Consider the following 16,276-nt stretch of genomic DNA (forward strand, 5'->3'; position numbering starts at 1 on the left):
GTCATTCCCTAGGCTGTAGGTGTGCTGGACATTCTTCCTCCCTAGGTGCAGCACTTTGCATTTCTCCTTGTTGAACTGCATTCTGTTGTTTTCTGCCCACTTGTCCAACTTGTCCAGGTCTGCTTGCAGCTGTTCCCTGCCCTCCGGCGTGTCCACATCTCCCCATAGCTTTGTGTCATCTGCAGACTTGGACAGAGTACATTTCACTCCCTCGTCCAAGTCACTGATGAAGACATTAAAGAGTATCGGTCCGAGGACCGAGCCCTGCAGGACCCCACTTCCCACACCCTTCCAGGTTGAAACCGACCCATCCACCACGACTCTCTGGGTGCGACCCTCCAGCCAATTCGCCACCCACCGGACTGTGTAGTCATCCAAGTCACAGCCTCTTAACTTGTTCACCAGTATGGGGTGGGATACCGTATCGAAGGCCTTCCTGAAGTCTAAGTATACGACATCCACCCCTCCTCCTGTGTCCAGGCGTTTTGTAACCTGGTCATAAAAAGAAACTAGATTGGTCAGGCACGATCTGCCCGCCACAAACCCGTGCTAATTTCCCCTCAGCATAATTTGTCCTGCTGGGCTCTCACAAATGTGAGCCTTGATAATTTTTTCAAAGACTTTGCCAAGGATGGAGGTGAGACTGACAGGTCTATAGTTGCCCGGGTCCTCCTTCCTCCCCTTTTTGAAAATGGGGACCATGTTGGCCCTTTTCCAGTCCTCCGGGACTTGGCCCGTGCGCCACGAGCTTTCAAATATTCCCGCCAGTGGCTCTGCAATGATGTCGGCCAGTGCCTTCAGCACCCTTGGATGGAGCTCATCCGGGCCTGCTGACTTAAAGGCATCCAGTTCTTCCAAATGACTCTGCACCATTTCAGGGTCTACGTATGGAAGTCTGGCGCCTTGCTGCTGCCTCTCTACAACCTCAGTGAGAGACTTGTCGTGCCCCTCGCTTAGGAACACTGAGGCAAAGAACTCATTGAGGAGTTCAGCCTTGTCCCCCCTGTCTGTCACCAATTGTTTCTGCCCATTTAGCAAGGGTCCTATTCCTCCCTGGGCCTTCCTTTTACTCCCTATATATCTAAAAAACAATTTCTTGTTGTCTTTTACTTGGCATGCCATCCTCAGCTCCATGGTAGCTTTGGCCTGTGTAACTGCCTCCCTACAAGCATGAGCAGAGGAGGTATATTCATCTTTAGTGATCTCACCTTGTTTCCACTTTTTATGTGCTCCCCTTTTGGCCCTTAGGCTGCCCTGGATTTCTCTGGTCAGCCAGGGAAGCCTCCTGGTCCCTTTCCCTCTTTTGCCTCGCTCGGGGATCGTCTTGCTTTGTGCCCGAAGGATCGTTTCCTTAAGGCACAGCCACCCTTCTTGGGCTTCCATCTCTTGAAATCTCCTACTCTGCAGTGCATCCTTGACTAATCGTCTGAGTTCATTGAAATCAGCTTTCCTAAAGTCTAGCACTTTCACCCTACTAGTTACCTTACTCACTCGCCGTCTTATGGTGAATTCTATTATTAGGTGATCACTGTCCCCCAGGTGGCTACCGATCTGGAGGTCCGCTACCATGTCATCTCCCATTGCCAATACCAGATCCAGTATGGCATTCCCCCTAGTGGGACTGTGTACCTCCTGAGTCAGGTGGACGTCCTGTACACAGGTTAGAAACCTGCGTGAGCGGTGGGACTTTGCTGTCTGTGACTCCCAGCAGATGTCCGGGTAGTTTAGGTCCCCCATGACTACCGCCTCTTTAGCTTTTATGGTCTCCGAGATTTGCCTCAGGAGCCCTGAGGCAGGTAGGGTCGGAAGGGACCTAAGCAGATCATCTAGTCTGAACCCCTGCCATGGGCAGGAAAGGATACTGGGTCAAATGACCCCAGCTAGGTGGCTGTTTAGCCTCCTTTTGAAGACCCCCAGGGTAGGGGCGAGTACCACTTCTCTTGGAAGTTGGTTCCAGCTCTTAGCCACCCTGACAGTGAAGTAGTGCCTCCTGATATCTAACCTGAATCTACTCTCAGTCAACTTATGGTCATAGTTCCTTGTTACCCCCGGTAGTGCTCAAGGGAACAGGGACTCTCCCATTGCCTGCTGGTTCCCCTTGGCAAGTTTATAGGTGATCACCAGATCCCCTCTCAGCCTTCTTTTGTGGAGGCTGAACAGGTTCAGGTCCTGTAGCCTCTCCTCTTAGGGCCTGCCCTGGTGCACCCTGATCATGCGGGTGGCCCTCCTCTGGACCCTCTCAATGCTGTCCACATCCCTCCTGAAGTGTGGCACCCAGAACTGGACGCAGTACTCCAACTGCGGCCTGACCAGTGTTGCATAGAGGGGGAGGATCACCTCCTTGGACCTGCTCATACTGAATCTATGGATGCATGACAAGGTGCTGTTAGCCTTCCTGACCGCATCCCCACACTGTCGGCCCATGTTCATCTTGGAATCAGTAGCGATTCCAAGATCCTTCTCTGCCTCTGTGCTGACGAGAAGGGAGTTCCCCAGCCTGTAGGTATACTGCTGGTTCTTCCTCCCCAGGTGCAACACCTTGCACTTGTCTGTATTGAAACCCATCCTATTCTCATCCGCTCACCTGTGTAACCTGTCGAGATCTAGTTGTAGCCTGTCCCTCTCTTCTAGCGTGCTCACTTCTCCCCACATCTTAGTGTCATCTGCGAACTTGAAGAAGGTGCTTTTCACTCCCTTGTCCAAATCTCCAATGAAGATATTGAACATTGCAGGCCCAAGGACCAAGCCCTGGGGAACCCCACTGCCCACATCTCTCCAGGTCAAAAATGACTCGTCCATCACCACTTTCTGGGTGCAACCCTCCAGCCAATTTGCGACCCATCTGGCTGTGTAGGCGTTGACACCACAGATGCCTAATTTTTTAATGAGGATGGGGTGAGAGACAGTGTCAAAGGCCTTCCTAAAGTCCAGGAAGACTACGTCCACCGTGACACCTGCATCCAAGGCTTTTGTGACCTGGTCATAGAAGGCCACCAGGTTGGTCTGACAGGACCTGCCTCGAATGAACTCATGCTCGTTGCCCCTAAGCATGAACTACCCTGCTGGTCCCTCGCAGATGTGCTCCTGGATAATTTTCTCAGAGACCTTCCCCAGGACTAAGGTAAGACTAACGGGCCTATAGTTTCCTGGGTCCTCTTTCCTCCCTTTTTTGAAAATGTAGACTACATTGGCCCTTTTCCAGTCATCAGGCACCTCACCAGAGTACCATGAGTGCTGTAATGACTTCTGCCAGTTCCCTAAGCACTCTGGGGTGGAGATCGTCAGGACCTGCTGACTTGAACACATCTAGTCCCTCCAGAAGTTTCCTGACTAGGTCCTCACTGACCCTGGGCCTGGCTGCACTTCCCCTGGGTCCATCGGGGATCCCAGTGGGGGGGATGCCCCGGTCCCTGCTCAGAAAAATGGGAGCAAAGAATCTGTTAAAGAGATTAGCTTTGTCATCTGGTGCTACCACCAGATTACCAAGCATGTCCTGCAGAGGCCCCACATTATTTGACACCTTCTTTTTACCCACTCTGTATTTAAAAAAGGACTTCTTGTTATCTTTGATCCGGGTCGCTAGTCCCAGTCCCATCTCCGCCTTAGCCTTCCTAACAGCCCCCCTACAATCTCAAGCCAAGGAGGTATAATCCTTCCTGGTGATGGCCCCTCCCTTCCACTGGGTGTACGCCTCCTTTTTGGCTTTGAGGCATTCGTAGATGCTTTTGGTGAGCCATGTGGGCTTTTGAGCACTCTTGCCCCCTTTGATCTGTGTGGGGATTTTCATGCTTTGGGCTTGGAGGATCATCTCCTTAAGGAACGACCACTCTTCTTGGACTCCCGACTCCCAACTCCCCTCCGGGACCTCAGTGCCTCCCCGACTAGTCTCCTTACCTCATTGAAATCCACCCTCCTGAAGTCCAGGGCTGCTGCCTTGCTGCAGGCCTTTGACACCCTGCACTGGATGGTGAATTCCAGTAGGCGATGATCGCTGTCGCCCAGGTGGTCGAGAACCCACAGTCCCCTCACCAGGTTGTTGCCTGTGGCCAGGACCAGGTCCAACAAGGCATTTCCCCTGGTGGGACTGTGCACCTCCTGGGTTAGATGGAGGTCCTGTAACTCGGCTAGGAATTACATTCCCCCAGCAGGATCTGCATCTTCCCAAAGCAGGGTACACTAGCTCCCAAAATGGAAGCAGTGTAGCCATGTTCACACAGATCTGTGGGGAGTATAATTAGTGCTGCTGAGAAGTGCAGCTAATTGGCATGAGTGTGGCTAAGCTGCTTCTGGTGGAGGAGCCAGTGTAATTAAACCCCTGGTGGCCTTGTGGTATAGCCACACATGGTGGTGGTGCTACCTGCGGTACAGTTCAGGACCCAAGCCCCACATCCAGGGCACAGTACATTTCTCTAACCTGTCCCCATAACAAACAAAAATGTCAAACGGACACCCTGATTTTCAGGGGACCCAGAATTAGGAGCTGGGTTTTCCATTCCATAGGAATGTAGGGGGTTGGGATCAGGCATGTCTCTGCTGAGTGTTACCTGATCTTCTATCAGAGATCAATCTATATTTATTTTTCCTTTTTCTGTACACAGAACCAGATTGTGCCATCAGTCTTGGGGCTGAGCAGTATCTTACTCCACAAATTGTTTCACTAGAACCTGCAGGCTGGGTTCAAATGTCACTAGCTTTGTAGAGGTGTGACTACCTCGATTTCTGAGAAATTATACCAGTGCCGAGGAGATGGGAATAAGGCTCCCTGGAGCTGCTTTCAGAATCTGATACTGCTCAGTGCAAGGAAGCGGGATCAGAATCCAACTCCCAGGATTGAGAACATTAAAGGATTAAAGTTCACTTCTTTGACAGCCCCACACAAGGCCAGGTGGGTCTCACTTAGTAAAAAATGTTGGCAGCTCTCCTGAGTTCCCCTATCATCACTGCTCTGTGGAGCCACTCTCTGTAGACAAAAATAGGTCCTCAGAGCAGACAGCTGATGGCAAAAATCAGTGAGCTGGAACAATCCCATAGAATCGTAGAAGTAGGGTCGGAAGGGACCTTGTAGATCTTCAAGTCCGACCCCTTGCCTGGGCAGGAGGAAGACTGGGCTCAAATGACCCCAGCCAGGTAGGCATCATGCCTCTTCTTAAAGGCCCCCAGGGTAGGAGCCAGCACCACTCCCTTGGAAGTCGGTTCCAGATCCTAGCCGCCCTTACTGTAAAGTAGTTCCTAAGGATGTCTAATCTAAACCTACTCTCCAACAACTTGTGGCTGTTATTCCTTGTTATCCCGGGGGCGCTAGGAGAAACAAGGTCTCCCCTAAACCCTTCTGGTCCCCCCTAGTGAGTTTATAGACGGTCACCAGGTCCCCCCTCAGCCTTCTCTTGTGAAGGCTGAACAGGTTCAGGTCCTGTAGCCTCTCATTGTAGGGTCTGCCCTGCTGTCCCTGGATCATGTGGGTGGCCCTCCTCTGGACCCTCTCAACGTTGTCCACATCCCTCTTGAAGTGGGGTGCCCAGAACTGGACACAGTACTCCAGCTGTGGCCTGACCAGTGTCACATAGAGGGGGAGGATCACCTCCTTGGACCTACTTGAGATGCACCTGTGGATGCCCTGTCGTCCGTGACCTCGCATTGTCAGCCCATGTTCATCTTGGAGTTAATAATGACTCCTAGATCCCTTTCTGCCTCCATACTCTCAAGAAGGGAGTTTCCCCATCTTATAAGTGTGCTACTGGTTACTACTGCCCAAGTGCAGCACCCTGCACTTGTCAGTATTGAAACGCATCCAGTTTTTGTTAGCCCACCCCTCCAACCTATCCAGGTCTTGCTGCAGTCTTTCCCTCCCTACTAGCGTGCCCACCTCACCCCAAATTTTGGTATCATCAGCAAATTTGAACAGGTTGCTTTTCACCCCGTTGTCCAAATCGCTGATAAAAAAAATTGAACAGTGTAGACCCAAGGACCGAGCCCTGGGGGACTCCGCTGCCCACTTCCCCCCAGGTCGAATATGACCCATCCACCACCACCCTGTAGCATTGAGCAGGGATCCAGAGAGACCTTAGTGGATCTAGCCTCACCCTTTTTTATTCCGTAAATAGATGGGAAGGAATGGTACTGAGTGGGGGAACCAACTATTTTAAGATGAAAACCATGGCAGTGCTGCTTCCATCATAATGAGAGAAGCCATTCTTTGTTGGCAAAGAAGGAGCTCACCTCCATTAGACCAGCTTTGCTGCAGGGAGGAGCCCCTAGGCTGAAGGTCTTCATTAAAGATTAAACAGCGAAGCTGGGCAGGGACAGTCTGTATGGTGCATTTACTGCAGGACAGAACAAGGTATAGATAAAGACACAGGACCTGGGCTTTCACTATGCTCTACAAGGCTGCCAAGAGATAAGTAAGAACGAAGGTTGGGGTGGGCATTCAGCCCCTCCATCCCTCTGTCTGAGCCTCTATTAGGCAATTTGGTCTGATGGGCTTTCACTGTCAATGCCCTCCAGGGAAGAGCATTGACATGCCTCAGCCTTTGCTGTCCGGCTGCATCCTCTGGCAAAGACATCCCTAAGTCTGTGCCTTAGCCCAGGAGGGTGCTGCCTCAGGTCAAAGCTTCAGCTAAATGAGCAATGAGTCATGACAGGCAGTGTGTTTCCAGGGGATTGTTGCAGTCTTGCTCCCTCCTGCACATGGCTCCAAGCTAAATGACCTAATCACCCAAGAAGTGCAGCACACCGAACATCACGTTGCCATTACGTAATGAGACTTGTACATACAGGCCCCAGGGAGCAGCAGGCACTTCCCATGGTAGGCTGGGCCCACAGTCAATGCCAGGCTAGGCCCAAGGGTCAGAAGCTAGAGAGAATGCGGGAGAAGCACTGAGCTGTCACTCTGCTCCCCATTCAAGTTTATCAGTTCTGAGTTCCTCATTGATGCAGAGATGGGCACATTTCCCCAAAAAGGAGGATCAGGAGCATGCGCTTCCCTGAATTGCTAAGTTCAGAAAAAACTGACGTGATCATGTATTCAGCCCTGGTATAACACAGGCCATAGACTTCACTCACCCAGTGACAAACATGGCTTCCATTCCCTAGGGGTGAGGACCATGCCTCTGTAGTCATACAAGAAAGGAGGAGCAGCAGGAGCCATTGCACCACAAACATGCCCAAAGCAGAACTGGAGGGGCCTGAATTGTGTCAGATGAGATGGCAATGACAGGAGGCAGAAGCTCTGCAAGACAAACAATGGGCAGTTTTGCAGAGCACAAATACACCCTCCAATCCTGCCTCCAGTGACCCATTGCCATTGCTAATGCTGCCCTAGGATGAAAGCACTATTGATATAGTGCTGCGCCTCAGAGAGCATCGCCTGAGGCTGCAGCTTCAGCTAATGCTAGTCACTGCGCTTAGAGGCTGCTGGGCTGCCTACTGGCAGCAGCTCAGCTCCTGTGCGACTAAGGAGGGCTGCTATATTGCAAAGACTCAGCTGGTGTAAATCCCAGCCTCTTAAGGGAGTTACCCCAGACTGGAGGCAGAGCTAGCCTGAACCTCGGCCCACTAAGGAAGGCTCAGGACTAGAGGTAGTGATTATTTTTGCTTGTAATCCCTTCCCTGTCAGGTAGATTAGTCAGAGCAAAGCGAGGGAGGTAAAGGATTCTCCCTCCTGCTGCTCCTGAAAGGCCCTGTGTGGTTCCTGTCGCTCCAGCTCAGCAGGAGGGACAGATTTCAGCAGCAAAGTGACTTCCTATGGAGATGGGCTGGTTGCCAGCTGTGTGCACAGAGTCGGCTGCATAACGCTCCAGCTGGGCCACAGCGTGAGTGCATGGCCTGATGGTGGCTCAGGAAGCCCGACTCAGCATCTCACCGCTTCCATCCCTGGGCTTAACTCTTGCAAACACCAAACATGCCCAAGAAGCTGCTGCAGGAGGGGAAGGACCAGAGGAAGTTAAACAGGAAGACTCCTCTCCAGTTACTCGTTATCAGTCTCACTCTCGCTCTCACCGCAGCACCTCCCCTGAACCAGGTTTCCAGCCTCACCTCTGAATGCTGCTGACGTTGCTTGGGTGTTGATGACTGTTGCTGCTCACTGCTCTTCTCTTTTACCCATACTCAGCACACTCACTGGAGCCATGACATTTTAAAGCTGCAAGTACAGGGCAAGCTTATTGTGGTTGCAGGAGGGAGGATCCATAAGCTGCCATTTGTACTCATGCAGGGCTGGCAGGGAAGGATCAGCAGCTGCTGTAACTGAGTGTGGGATCTGCTCACCTGTAGCACAGAGGCTTTGTGGTCTGTGCCTCCCTTCTTCAAAGTCGGTGGCAGCAGCTCAACGTAGAAGGGCAGGGAGATGGGCAGCTCCCATTCCCACTGCATACCCAGAGTCTGTGCAGAGGAGATAGACCAGCAGCCTCTGCAGTTTCCATAGGCAGACATGTCTGCTGATCACTTACTTTCACAACAGACAGACACCCCCCTACATCTTGCTGTCGCTGTATGGTCAGGTCATAAGCTATTCTGTGTCTAGGCATGTAAAGTACCACTGTGATTCCAAAGACAGTCCGTGCGGCATGTGGGCCTCTCTCCTTTCTCTTTGCTACGGGACTCCACAGTGTTGAAGCTTCACTCAACACAGCTCAGGAGAAGCAAAGCAGAGGTGGCTCTAACCTTTGTGTCAGGGGCAGATGATAGCCACAGAAAACTCTTGGGATAGATTACAGCAGCTTTGGGCTGCTCTAATTTCATTGTTTCATAGTAGCCAGGGTCAGGAGGGACATGAACAGATCATCTAGCCTGACCCCCTGCCACAGGCAGGAATGAATGCTGGGTTCACAAGACCCCAGACAGGTGATCGTCCAACCTCCTCTTGAATTTGCCCAAGGTAGGGGTGAGGACCACTTCCCTGGGAAGTTGGTTCCAAATTTTGGCCACCCTAAGCGTAAAAAAATTGCCTTCTGATCTCTAACCTAAACCTATTCCCCATCAGCTTATTACCATTGTTCCTTGTCACCCCAAGTGGTGCTGGGGAGAATAGGGCTCTTCCTATTTGCTAATGATCTCCCCTGATGAGTTTGTAGGCAGCCACCAGGTCCCCCCTCAGCCTCCTCTTCCTGACGCTGAACAGGTTCAGGTCCCTCAGTCTCTCCTTGTAGGGCCTGTTCTGCTGCCCTCTCACCAAGCAGGTGGCCCTCCTCTGAACCCTCTCCAGGCTGGCCACATCCCTTTTGAAGTGTGGTGCCCAGTACTGGACGCAGTACTCCAACTGCAGCCTGGCCAAAGTCGCATAGAGGGAGAGTATCACCTCTCTGGACTGGCTTGAGATGCACCTTTGGATGCATGACAAGGTATGGCTGGCCTTGCTGGCTGCGGTCTGGTATTGGCGGCTCATGTTCATCTTGGAGTCAATAATGACTCCAAGATCCCGTTCCACCTCTGTGCTTTTAAGAAGGGAGGTCCCCAGCATGTATGTATGCTGTGGATTCCTTCTCCCAAGGTGCGGCACCCTGCATTTGTCTACGTTGAACCTCATCCTATTCTCATCTGCCCACTTTTGTAGTCTGTCTAAATCTAGTTGCAGCCTCTCTCTCCCTTCAAGTGTGTCCACCTTGCCCCACATCTTAGTGTCATCAGCAAACTTGGACAGCATGCTTTCCACCCCCTCGTCCAAGTCGCTGATGAAGATGGTAAACAGTGCGGGCCTGAGAACCAAGCCCTGGGGTACCCCACTGCTCACAACTCGTCCACCACTACTCTCTGGGTGTGCCCCATCAGCCAATTTTTTACCCATCCAACTGTGTAGGCATCAATGTGACAGTCACTTAATTTATTGATGAGGATGGGGTGAGAGACAGTGTCAAAGGCCTTCTTAAAGTCTAGAAAGACTACGTCCACGGCGACACCATCATCCAAGGATTTAGTTACTTGGTCATAAAAGGCAATCAGGTTGGTCAGGCAGGACCTGCCTTTGATGAACCCATGCTGATTGCCCCTGAGCATGATCTCCCCTGCAGGCCCCCCACCGATGTACTCCTTGATGATTCTCTCCAAGATTTCTGCCTGTTGGTAACAGCCTGTCAGAAGGTGTTTTGAAAACAGGGAATTGCTGGAGCATAGTATATTCTGCCACACCCCAGCTGCCTTCAGCAACACCCTAGTCTGGGTGTGGAGAGGTTTGGGAGGGAATGGTGCAGAGCTGGCTGCCCTACCCAAGGCAAAAGTAGTGTTACAAGCCATTTGTGCTATCAGAGCTGTGAAAAGGAGCCATGGGGCAGACAGAAATTGCCTCCAAAGACTTGATTTCTCCAAGGGTCTCCATTCAGCCTCCAATACTACACTCACAGATAGACGGGCCTGCAGCACTACATGTCCAAGGCATTGGAGGTTCAAAATCGTAACTGAAAATTCACTCCAGTGTTCTGCTTCTTTGGTCCAGGCCAGAGGTGCAGTCTCCTGTCCAACAGGATTCTCACATTGCATTTGGAACAGATGAAAGATGCTTGATTTGAGAGGAGTCAGAAGGCTCCTGTCTGTTCATGGGACAGGCCTTGCAACGTGAGTCATAGCAGCTTTTACTCCTCAGAAAGTGGATTTAACTATCTTACCATCCTCCCTGACTGCTAAATTTGTCCCACCGCATGTTATACAACCATGCCAACTATTCCAGCAGCAGCATGATGCAGGAGTAACACTGAAAATACAAGAGGACTGCATCATTGTTTCTAAAGCCATTACGGATACATATATTATTGGGTTGACTGGCCACACAGCGGGTCCCAAAAGCCACTGCAGCTGGCTCAGCCTGAGTCATGAGCGCAGACCAGGTTCTGCAACTCTGACCAGCAAGCAAGGGCGTAACCAGATTTATTTTATCAGGTGTCAGTTTGGCACAGGCAAAATTTTGTTTTTAATTCTACATGTTTTGTGCCTGGGAAACAATTCCAGACATTGCCGGTCTGCCCATGAAAATGCACAGCCCCCTCGCATCCTTGGCAGAGGTCAGTGTTTACAGCAAACTTATCACTGTAGGAACTGACTACCTAGACAACTTAATAGCTGCCTACAAGTACAGGAAACCCTCGTTATTCGCGGGTTTGGCATTCGCAGTTTCAGATATTCATGAAGGCCGAACCCGCATTTTAAGTACACTTTATACACTTACAGGAGCTCCTTGGGAGCTCCGTGCTTGCTGCTGCCGGGCTCCCACCGCCGTGTTCCCGCCGCCACCATCGTGCTCATGCTCCCACCCACCCCCACAGGCGCCGGAGGCACTGTGTTCATGAACACAGTTCCTTATTCGTGGATTTCGCCATTTGTGGGGGATACGAGAACGTATCCCCCGAAGATGGCGAGGGTTGCCTGTATGTCAAGGGTGAACACCAAGATCTAGGGGAACAACTCTTCATAAAGGGACCCCCAGGGAGGATGAGGACCAATGAGCACAAGCTAATTTAGGTTGGACATTAGGAAAAACTTCTTTTCCATTAGGGTATCTAGAATCTGGAACACGCTTCCAGCAGAGGTGGTGCAGTCACCATCCTTGGAGGTGTTCAGGAGGAGGCTGGACAATCACCTCGTTGAGCCCAATAACTTCCTGTCCACAGCAGGGGACCGGGCTTGATGATCTTACAGGTCCTGTCCAGTCCTTTAATTCTATGATTCTAGATCAGTGGTACTCAGCCTCTGACCTATGAGCCTCATCTGGCCCATGGAGTCATGTTATCTGGCTTGAGCGTCTGGGCAGGGTCTGAAAATTTGGCAGCAGGGGTGTGGTGGCAGTGTTAATTGCATCTCCCGAGGCCAAATCTTTGGACCTCTGGAGAGCCCCACCAACCTGATGATGTGGTCCTGCATACTAGACTGTGCAAGTACATGGGGTTGGGGTTTGTACTGTTGCACCATCATGCATGGACAGATCTGGCGGGCAGGGAAGGGGCAAGCATGCTGGATAGCACCCACATGCCAACCCCATGTTGGATTGGGCTCCTAGACTGGCCTAGATGTCTAAAATCTCACCAGGAGGAACTAGCACCATAAGTGAAAAGGGTGTTCTAGCTCCAGACCTCGCTTGCTTTATAGCCCCTCTCCTGGAGTTGTCAAAAGGGACAGCACACTTGACTATGCACTAATATGCCAGCTGGAATGGTGGATGCTGACCCATAGTATTTGAATGGGACCTGTAGCTCAATTCAGTCATCCCAGTGCAATGACTGGGCCTGGCTGGACCAAGAGCTGGTGAAAAGCCTTTCCTGACCAGCTACCTGCCCCATCCTCGAACCAAAACTCCTCAGCTCCTGGCGTACAGTTCCTAGTCCTCCTAGATCTGTTTGAGATTTAAAAATCACAATTTTACCAAACTGTATACAGCAAAAACCAAGCAATCCTACCCCCAGGGCCCAGTCAGCTAGACAACCCCTGCATTCAGAAAGCTGCTGTGGGCTGGAAGTGGTAGAAAGATTATTCCTCTACTCCCTGCCCTCCCCGCACTCTACCTCCCCCAGTGATAGATGTAGCCCCTTTCTTCCTGCACTCATGTTTATGCATGTCTATCATCCCCATGCTTAGCCTGTTGCACAAGAGAATCTGAGATTTGCCTGGTCTCTGCTCTATCTTCGGACAGGCTCTTCCTTCTGAGGCCTGTGTGGATGGGATGCCTGCCATTCCCTTGGCTTGTACCCTGATCAGAGGCTTTTCTCATTCAGGCTGACAACTGGGCCTCAGCATCAGCTGCTTGTTGCTCAGCATCAGCCTTTCAGCAAACAGCAGGTGCAAATGGAAAGACTCTGGCTCTGCTACAGTAATCCCTGCTTCCCTCGCCCCCTCCCTTCCAATATTGTCCGCATTGCTCAAGAATGTTTTTGTCTCCCCTTCACAGTTGCGAATTCTTTTATATTGAAAAGAAATCTCTGTCTAATCTTCCTGCCCGGCAATCCCTCAGGAAGAGCAGGCCCTGTCATTGTAACAAGCCGCAGAAGCGCTGCAGGCACAGCTGTGCCGAGGGCAGGCTGCCTCCTGGGCCAGGGACAGGATCTGCCGCCTCCATGTCAGCTGGCTCACCAGCCCACCGGCCAACTGCCTGCTCTGGATTCCCAGCACTGGCAGGGGAGGGAGAAGGCAGCGTGAAAGTTTGGCCTTAAACACCAGCTGCCACTCTTTCCCAGCACCCCCACACCAGGGGCAGCGGGAGCACGCAGCTGGAAGGAGCCCGCGTACGATGGCTTGGCTTTCTGTCTCCCCTTGCAATACATAGGCTGCATCATGTGAAAGAAAGAGAGAGCTCTGTGGCCTGCTGCTGCATACCAGTTGTTTGCCCACACTCAGTCCTTCCAACAGCAGTAAGGCCCTTAAGGGAAGCTGAAGTCAAAAAGCTATGGAGGCCAGAAGGAGGCAGAACTTTAGACCATACATACTAAGGCAGAGGTTGGCAGCGTTTTTGGGCAAAGTGCCAAAAACACCCGCAACCTTGACTTGTAAGATGTTGCAGGGGCAGACAGTGAGGGAGCCAGGAGTGGCCCAATCCTAGTTATGGCAGTACAGCCCTGACCCCTTCCCTGCCGTTTGCCCTGAGGCACACGTGCCAAGCGAAATGCCTTCGTGTGCCACACTGGTGCCCATGCCGGGGTTTGCCTACCCCTGTATTCAGGACTTACTCCTTCCAGCAGTACTCAGTGTAGTACCTGGCCCTATAACCTACCGCGGACTTCACACAGACTGGTCATAGAACTATTTGTGCTAATAAGCAGTTGCTTGGCAAGCATTTAATGATCAAGCTCTCAGCCAGAATCCTTTCCCATAAGGTCCTCTTCACGCTGTGAAAACTGGTATCAATGACACTTTCATTATGTCACATTACATTTGAATAATGCACCAAAGCCCAGCACATGAGAGACAGCCCTCCCCACACACCACCACAAGCCGCCCTCCCTTTGCAGCTCAGCCTAGCAGCTTAGAAACCACAGCCTCCACCATGCGCACACAACCTACTGCCACAAGTGAACTCCTCCTTCCCCAGGGGGCCAAGCAGCAGTGCCCAAACGAGCATGTGTGAGCGAGCAGGCAGAGTCAGAGCACAGCTGGGCTGCAGGCAGCTATTAAAAGTGAGGCGGGATACAGTCGGAGGAAGTCTGCAGATTAGGAATTCTATAGAGCAGAGGCAGCACCAGCTGCAGGATTCAGCAGCCTACAGAGGAAGTGCAGGCCAGCTTGCTGACCCAACTCCCCAGGGGTGGAGCTCCTGAGATGGATCCTCTCCTGCACACCTCTAGGGTCTCATGTGTGAAGAAGGCACTTGAACGGCAGAACCCTAAAGTTCTGCTCCACCAGGACTCCGCAAGGCAAATGCTTTTTCCAAAAGCCTATTCCTGCTGCCCAAACTTGCCCCTCACCACACAGAACTTCCTGGCTGCCTACTCATTTGATAGGAAAGGGATCCGTATGACAGCTTTCTAAAGGGGACAGCTATGTAGGCTTCTGCATGGACACTCCAGCCCAATGACAGGGGTCCTGACAATCTTCTTGCGTTTGTAATAGCACAGATCCCTGAAATGCTCCTCTAGATACAATTGGATCTTGACAATATAGTGGGACCTGTTTTAATTGCAGCCCCAAATCACTACAGATGTAGCACACTTTGCGGACACTCTTGTGCACAAGGTGTGACTGATCCATATTGCAACCCATCCCATCAGCAATAGCTTTAAACTGTAGATTGGACTGAAAACGGCCTTCTTCCTGGCATCCCCTGAAACAAGTGATTTTGATTTAAAGGTGGTTTTGTACAAGGAACATGGGAGAAGCTAAGGTACTGATAACCCTGTACTGTGAGAACCTTTTGTAGGTTAACCTGAAAACTACAGCAGGGACCGCACAGGAGGCCCTAACAGCCTAACCCACTCATATTTTATTCACCTATTCCCCCTCTCCTCCCAGTAAGTGGAAGGACATTTCTTTATGCTCTTTGATTTGGATTTCTACATCAAATAACCCCCTATGTTTTCTAGGATACAGCCAGAGCAGACCACAATCACAATAGAGCTAAAAGATGTAGCTATGCTACTTTGGCACAACTCCAATGACTTAAACCCTGCACATGCCTGGCTTTCAGCAGGACCAGCTTCAGATCCATACACTTAGTCCATGGAGAACTCAGAGCAGAGGACTAGCTAGCCATACTAGGCAGGCAGAGCAGGATGGTACCTATATGCTACCTTGCATGAGCTTCTGTAGGCTACAGCCTACTTTGTCAGATGCTATGAATGGACTTGCAGAAATCAGGGGTTACTAAATAGAAATTAATACAGTCAGTTAAATACAACAGTTAAGTTAAGGACGTTGTTGAGAGAGGCAATGGTGAGTTAAAGAGATAAACAAAGCAGTTAACCATTGAGGGATATAAGGATTGTAAAAACCTTGATTTGTGTTTCAGTGCAAAGGAAGCTCAATTGTGGTTGTACCAACAAGTTCCCTTGTATAGACAATGTCCTTACACATTTATCACAGCTCAGTTGCAACGACTGTAACTTCCCTCAGTTGCAAAATTCACCACTGGCAAGAGATCAGACTACACCTGAACTACTGTATTTAAAATATAATGCCAGGACTGCTTTGGTTCATCCATCTTTTAGCATGGGGAACTGAGATGCAACACAGCCTTAATTGAATATTCTCAGAAAGAAGTCACCCAGGCTGGATTCCTCAAAAGCAGGTAGCTTCACAGAGTGAGGGGGAAGTGGTGGGAACTTGGTTTTACTTTACTGAGGAAATTGCTATCCTTCAAAATATATGAACCAATGCCCAGAGCCTACAGGGACAGATACCTTGGATATAACCAGTAAGAATTACTGATGTAATTCCAGGAAAAGATGTGTGAGAGACTGAGGGACTTGGGATTGTCCAGCCTGGAGAAGAGAAGATTCAGAGGGATCTTGGTTGCTGCCTATAAGTATATCGGGGGCATACATCAGGGTTTGGGGGAGCATCTATTCACCAAGGTCCCCCAGGGGAGGACAAGAAAGAATGGGCACAAGCTGATTGAAGATTGCTTCAAGTTAGACATAAGGAAAAAACTTCTTTACAAGCCAAGTGCCAAGGATTTGGAACAGGCTTCTCCCAGAAGTAGCACAGTCATCCACCCTGGTGATCTTCAAAAAACATCTTGACGCTCATCTTGTTGGGATCATCTGACCTCAGCAGTCCTTCCTGCCCACGTGCAGAGTGGCTGGACCTGATGATCTGCAAGGTCCCTTTCCAGCCCCTAACAACTATTAAACTATAAAAACCTTCTAGGTTG

Source organism: Alligator mississippiensis, chromosome 2 (genome assembly GCF_030867095.1).
Source record: "Alligator mississippiensis isolate rAllMis1 chromosome 2, rAllMis1, whole genome shotgun sequence".
Taxonomy (NCBI): Eukaryota; Metazoa; Chordata; order Crocodylia; family Alligatoridae; genus Alligator; species Alligator mississippiensis.